This window comes from Trematomus bernacchii, unplaced genomic scaffold (genome assembly GCF_902827165.1).
Source record: "Trematomus bernacchii unplaced genomic scaffold, fTreBer1.1, whole genome shotgun sequence".
Classification (NCBI taxonomy): domain Eukaryota; kingdom Metazoa; phylum Chordata; class Actinopteri; order Perciformes; family Nototheniidae; genus Trematomus; species Trematomus bernacchii.
The window spans coordinates 7,184,197-7,190,927 of NW_022987839.1; the positions used below are offsets into that span (position 1 = coordinate 7,184,197).

General features: G+C 38.7%; 3 non-coding genes across 3 annotated transcripts in view; all 3 read right to left on the reverse strand.

Moving 5' to 3' along the window:
• Positions 1 to 5,240: 5,240 nt before the first annotated feature.
• On the reverse strand, positions 5,241 to 5,322 carry trnas-cga. Its single transcript has one exon. It is a non-coding gene; the product is annotated as a tRNA-Ser (tRNA).
• Positions 5,323 to 6,450: 1,128 nt separating this feature from the next.
• trnas-cga lies at positions 6,451 to 6,532 on the reverse strand. The gene has a single exon. It is a non-coding gene; the product is annotated as a tRNA-Ser (tRNA).
• Positions 6,533 to 6,709: 177 nt separating this feature from the next.
• The window catches only part of trnas-aga, an 82-nt gene continuing 60 nt past the window's right edge, over positions 6,710 to 6,731 (reverse strand). The window contains exon 1 of the tRNA in view: positions 6,710 to 6,731. This exon is cut by the window's right edge and continues 60 nt beyond it. This is a non-coding gene — a tRNA (tRNA-Ser).

Below are 6,731 nucleotides of genomic sequence, written 5' to 3' on the forward strand. Positions count from 1 at the left end.
GGCCGACTTGTAGGTAATAAGACTAATGGTGCATATACACTGCATGGTATGGCATTGAGCTACCCAAATTGACTATTTTTTGTTGGTTGTCAATTAGCAAAAGTTCAGAATACGCAACCGTCTTAGAACTACGGTATAAATGCTAACTACACAGTGGAGCTGGAAGACATTTTAGGAAAACCTCAAATTCAGTAGGATTCATCCTCTAGGGACCATGAATGTGAGTACAAACTTTAATGGTAATCCATGTTATGGTTGATATATATTAGTTTGGCCCAAATAATTGACCAATCAACTGACAGGCTGACAATAAAATGTATAAAGTCACTTTAGCATGTCTAAAACACTGCAACACTTTGATGCTGTCGTAATGTTGCAAACTGTCTTTGACAGCAGAACACAGAAAAAAATTGTTTTGTCAGGAAAGGAAATAAATATTTACTTGAATTGTCTGCATCCTCAGCCGATGATGCTTCAGTATCCCAGTGTCGTATTGGACTGATGAGGGTGGATAACATGTTGCCTCGTTCTGAAAAACAGCATCACAAAGACATGAAATAATGAGCATTTTCTCCACAGCATGATGCAGTCAAGTACTTTACTACCGTGTACTAGTGTTGGTGAAATGAGCCCAATTACAGTTACGATTCTGAATGCTTATACTGCATAGTTTTATATTCACTCCTAACCATAAAAGTAATGAAATGGACTGAGGGAAACACATTTACGGCGATAGTAGAAATGTAATGTGTTAGGTCAGGAGGGACATCAGAGTTCACACTAACATAAACGAAAACAAAAAGAAAGGCGGCTCAGTATGCACTACAAAAAATGATCAAAAACCTAAAGTGACTCATCATGAACATGAGAAAGATCTTCTTTTGTTTTAGGAAGTACCCGCAGATTCAACACTATAAAAAATGACTTGCTGATCCCTGTTGGTCTCTGATGTATCCACAGTTAGTGCAAAGATATATTCCCCATAAAGACACAACACTATAAGCTGCAGTGGGTAATTTTATTTTGTTATATCCATTGTTTATAAATACAAATGCTATACTGTTGTTTCCAGACACAACCTGTAGCATTTTGGGATATGTAAATAATTATATGTGGCATTTAAGCCAATCTAAAATTCCATTATTACCAAGGTGTACAAGCATCAAAAAGCTATACAAAAATTAAAATCTAATCAAAAAGAAATCAGTTTAGAAAAACTGTGTCAAGCTAAAATTGCACTACTTATTATATTGTAAAGACTCTCTCTTTCTTTAGAAGAATCTATGTTGTTATTAAACAAGTTTTACTTTTGAAACAATCAACTATGGCCCATTTTTACCCTCGTTGACTTGTGATTTCTGGAGGGCACTGCAACGCATTCTAAGTAATTAGAATAATGAAGAGAGCTCTCTAAACTCTTCCACATTAACCTTGCACCTTGCCGTTATATTAGGCGTGTGATGCCATTGAGTGGTGGGATGATATGAGTGAGAGCTGTGAGATGGGATGTGAATGTAATGATGTGAGTCTGGAGCCTCTGAAGGCAGGTGGAGGTGTTTTTGACCTGCACCATCACAGCTAATAGGGCCATTTATTTTGGGATGAAAAAGATAATAAATGTGTCTTTGTGTTGCGTCGCCGGAGACCTCGCAACTTCCCACACTTTCTGTAATTGTTTCACTTTCTCATACATTTCTCACTCAGTTTCCCATTCCCACACTCTCACATTGTACTCACACCCATTTGTTAATTGCAGTTTTATACATAATTTGAGCGGACGTTAACCAGGTTGCAACATGACAAATTAACAGGTTAATAATTGACAGAAAGGAAAGGCATTTTAACCAAAAGGCTATAATTCTGGGTTAGAGAGAATAGAGACAAAAGAGCTGGGCAGAAATGTCCACTAGACCCTCCAGAAAAACGCGATTATGCGATCGCATAATTTACCGCATAATCAGCAAAATGGCGCAGATTTTTAAAAGGGCGCATATTTATTAAAAGGTCGCATAATCCCCGCATTTTTCCACACAAAGTTGAGGGGAAAAAAAGTTAACGTGAAGTAGTGATGTCATCAGCTCGCGCAGGTAAACAACACCGTAGAGTGAATGTGTGGAACTCACACGAGAGAGAAAACAACAAGATCAGCGCCATATCGATTATTATATACTATTATACTATTATTATTAAATACTATTATACTATTATACGGCTCTGACCAAGATGAAAAAATCGAATCCATCTAATTTGCCTACGAACATTTCTGCTAAAGACCGGGCGAAGCAGTACGCCGATGTCTTGCACGAAAGTGGGGGGAAACTATTCTGCAGCCCGTGCAACTGTGTGTTGGAGCATAAGAGAAAATCGATGGTGACGACCCACTTTGATTCATTCAAACATTCTAAAATGCTTTCTGCTGCTGCGGACAAGAAAGCCAAACAACTCGCGTTCACCGAGGCATCAACCTCCAAAACCCTTTCGAGGGCTACAAGAAACGAGGTGAGTAGCCTACAAGATTGAAGCTGGTCAGATAACGAACGAGTAAATGAAAACAGAATGAGGCGGAGAAGAGTGTGTGTGTGTGTGTGTGTGTGTGTGTGTGTGTGAGAGAGTGATTAAAATAGCCCATATATAAATACATAAATAACACTTTGTGATGTAGCTTGCTTCTAGTATGCTTGTTTATCATAGGAACTCTTTAAAAGGGCTCACTTTTCAGTGGCGACTGGTCATTAGGGGCAGGTGGGGCACAGCCCCACCTAGTGTCAGCAGAAAGTATTACAAATAATGATTACAAAAATGCAAAAAAATAAATAAAAAAATATATAAAATATATTTTAAGATCATGTTTAATCATCTGATTCGTCTGTACATTGCTGTTTTAGTCTGTGTTCTTCTAATTAGTGTGTCTACAGTCACAGTGTGTGCCTATTGAGCTGTTTAGAGCCATGTGGGACAAAACCTGATTATGCCCCTTCCTCTCGCTGTGAAGTCAACGGTGACTGTAAAAACTACACTGCGCATGCTCAGAGTATTTTGTAATGAAATGTGTGTGGCAAAAAAATAATGACCAGAGGGGCATGGAGCTACCATCCCCACCATACGTCATCTCAAATCATTCAGAGCTGATTGGCTGTAAGTACGTGTGCCGCGAAAAGTGTGGTGTGTGAAGAGGAGACGAGAGAGCTGCAGTGACGCGTCCTAAAACCAGGAAGTAAGCTGCGCATGGCTTCCCTCGACAAAAAAGCAATGAGATTTCTCCAGAGGATTTTAGAAAATAGCTGGAAATAAGATCTGTGGGAAACGTACCTGTTAGATAAATGCACGTTTTGATCAGCCGGATAACATCCACATGTCTACCCTACTTTTATAATTTTTTTATCATAAATCTATGGATTAGATTTATGATAGACTTTTGAAACTACAAGAACATAAGGAGGACTTTTACAAAAAAGTTATAGACATTTTTGTCCAGAAGGATAGGCAAATGGACTTCATCTTCAAGTCAAGGTAAGACCGCAATTTGATTGAAAATGGGATCTTACTAAGAGAGAACAATTCAATATTTAAATGATAAAATTACATTTTTTGGGTATCCTTTTGTTGAACTGTCTGTTTAAAATTAATCGAAGCATCAGACAAAAAAAGCTTTTGAAAATAATATTATATTTTGGTTTAGGTCAAAATATAATATTTGTAAACCTGAAGAGTCAGTGCCAGTGCCTCACCAGCCATGAACCTCACTGCACGTCACTGCAGAAGCTTATATATAGACATCTACGTTTTTTGTGCCCCACCACTTTTGTACATATAAAAACGCCACTGTCACTTTCATTCAGTAGTAGCCTAGTAACAGGGTGTGGGAGAAGAATCACCTTTTATCCGCCTCCCGCATATTTCGCAACTTTTCGCATATTTAGCATATTTCCGCATATTTAGCAACTTCACCGCATAAAATCACATAAAAACCCCGCATGTTTAATCGCATAATCAAGGATTTTAGCCCGCATAATCAAGGATTTTAGCCCGCATAATCAAGGATTTTAGCCCGCGTTTTTCTGGAGGGTCTAGTCCACAGTGCCTATCAACCCTTAAAATGAAGTTTTTTTTAATCCAGTTGCTGTTAATGAACCTTATTTAATAGAATAATGAAATTAGGCATGGCAGGGGGGGAAGAGAAAAGCAGCCGTGTGTGTGTGTGTGTGTGTGTGTGTGTGTGTGTGTGTGTGTGTGTGTGTGTGTGTGTGTGTGTATGGTTTGACAGCTGTGGATAATCTTGTTTGCTAAGCGTAATTAATGGCAAGCAGTTTCATTTACTCTAAATATGGACTGTCGTTCCTCAAGGGCAAAGAAATATGGAAAGTTTTTTAAATAATCACTTCATCAACTGATCCACTATCAGTAATGATATTTGTAACAGTAAATGTTTGGTTTATTATTTGTGCATTAAATTCTCCTAACCTATTTTTATAATTACCAGCCACCTAGCGGTACAATTTGGTATTGTAGCTTTAAGGCACCAAATAGCTCTACCTTCCATCTTGTTATTAGTCCACACAGCACAACCATGTTGAGCACATGGTAGCTCAGAGCTAGGCCACAGAGTGTTTGGTTTTATCCTTGGAGTAGATCTGTCTGTAAGTATAAATACCTACCTGTGTGCTTTGTTGTGTGTTCCAAGAAATGCGGTTACAGTGAGTGTGTGGTTTTTCAATGTTTTATGATGAGCTAACTAGCAAAGCGACATAGCTAAGTCTTAGCATAGGCTGGTGCAAAGCGACATAGCTAAGTTTTAGCATAGGCTGGTGATTATACTGCTTTGATTTAATGGTTAGGGCACATATATTTTACTTTACTGCATTATACTGTACCCTATTTTGCATTATTGTTGCACATGTATTATTTTAATTGTGTAACTTTTACAGTTTTAAAAACGTAAGTGTCAGTAAACGCTCAACTCCGCAACAATTTGCCCAGTCTTTGTTAGCTTTCTGTTAAGCTTTGCAGTGTGACGCATATTTCAGTTTTTCTAGTCCAACGCCTTAACCACTCGTCCATCACAGCTGTTTTTGCTTCGTTCTTCATGGAATTATCCGCTAACGATATGAGCTCCTTGTGTGAACAAAGGACAAGTTTGGTAGCTTTAACTAGATAGCCTCGAGTAATATTAAGCGTTTAAGTAGTTCCAAGTCTCACTGAGCAACAATCAGTCAGCTCTAGAAGTTTAAAGAGACTTCAAACGCTGTGAGCAGGGTTTGAACCTGCGCAGCGAGACCCCATTGGATTTCGAGTCCAACGCCTTAACCACTCGGCCCTCACAGCTGTTCACCATTGTTTTGTTTGGAATCCTCACGTAACCGTATGAGCCCCATAACCTGTTAAGCCCTGAGCCGGCAGAAAGGATTGACCTTGACCTTAAACCAAATACATTTTGATTGCATTTCCCTCAGGAAGCCCCTTGTATTTTATTTAGAAACTGACATTTTAAATGTTTTCTTCTGGTACCAGTAGTTAAGAACTAATTTAGAAACTCTTGATTTAACAATATTAGATAATTCTACGACCTTTAACCTGTTAAGCCCCAAGCCTGTTTTTCAGCTCTCAGGCTCGAAAATGACATTTCCAGAACAAATGACCATAACTACACTTCTAAAAGGGGAAAATTAATAATCTTTTTTCTCAAAGTAATGATAAACCTGTGAGTTGGATGTAGAAAATTCAGAATCAATATAGATGTTTTTTATTTTAAAGAAAATTCAGATTGAACATAGTAAAGAAATGTAAATTATAGTGTCCGTCCAAAAATTCTTTTTTACTTATAGTGAAAACTACCCTTGGATGATGGTAAGGTAGACTAAAAGCTTTAGGAATCCAAAGTACAACATATAATAAGTACCCTGTATCAAGATTGATGCAAAACAAGTGACATTTGACCTTTATAGAGAGATTTAGCAAAAATAAACCACTTCTGGGGTCATTTGGGTGGATTTTCCATATCTCTGGCCCCCCTTGCTCGATTTTGATGGTTGACACCTCTTCCTGACCGTTAGAGCCAATATAATCGAAGGGGGAGTCCCCCACACACACTCATTGTGAAAAGAAAAGGTGGGGGCTTCGCGCATGCAGTTTTGCATCAGAGTGAACCTATCTGTAGCTCTGACATCTGGAAACGGAAAAGCAGTTTTATTGCTTATGGATTATCAGAAATCATTTCAAAGGGACACAGACACATTGGATTAACCTAAGTTAGATGAGTTTCTTGCCGTTACATGGATATAAAACATTCATAGTTTATTAAATGAACATGCCCTCAGACACTGTTTTCTGCAAGATGTTACGGCAGTGCCCCGGTAACCCCGGGAAACAAAAATGTCTTTGGCACCTTCAACTAAGTTTAATGCCTCACTTGGCAGCAATCAGCCAGCTCCAGAGGCTAAAAGACACTGCAAACGCTGTGAGCAGGGTTTGAACCTGCGCGGGAAGACCCCATTGGATTTCGAGTCCAACGCCTTAACCACTCGGCCATCACAGCTGTTTCTGATTCATTCTTCATGGAGTTTTCGGGTAACCGTATGAGCTCCTTTTGGGAACAAAGGACAAGTTTGGTAGCTTTAACTAGATAGCCTCGAGTAATATTAAGCGTTTAGTGTAGTTCCAAGACTCACTGAGCAACAATCAATCAGTTCTAGAAGTTTAAAGACTCTTCAAACGCTGTGAGCAGGATTTGAACC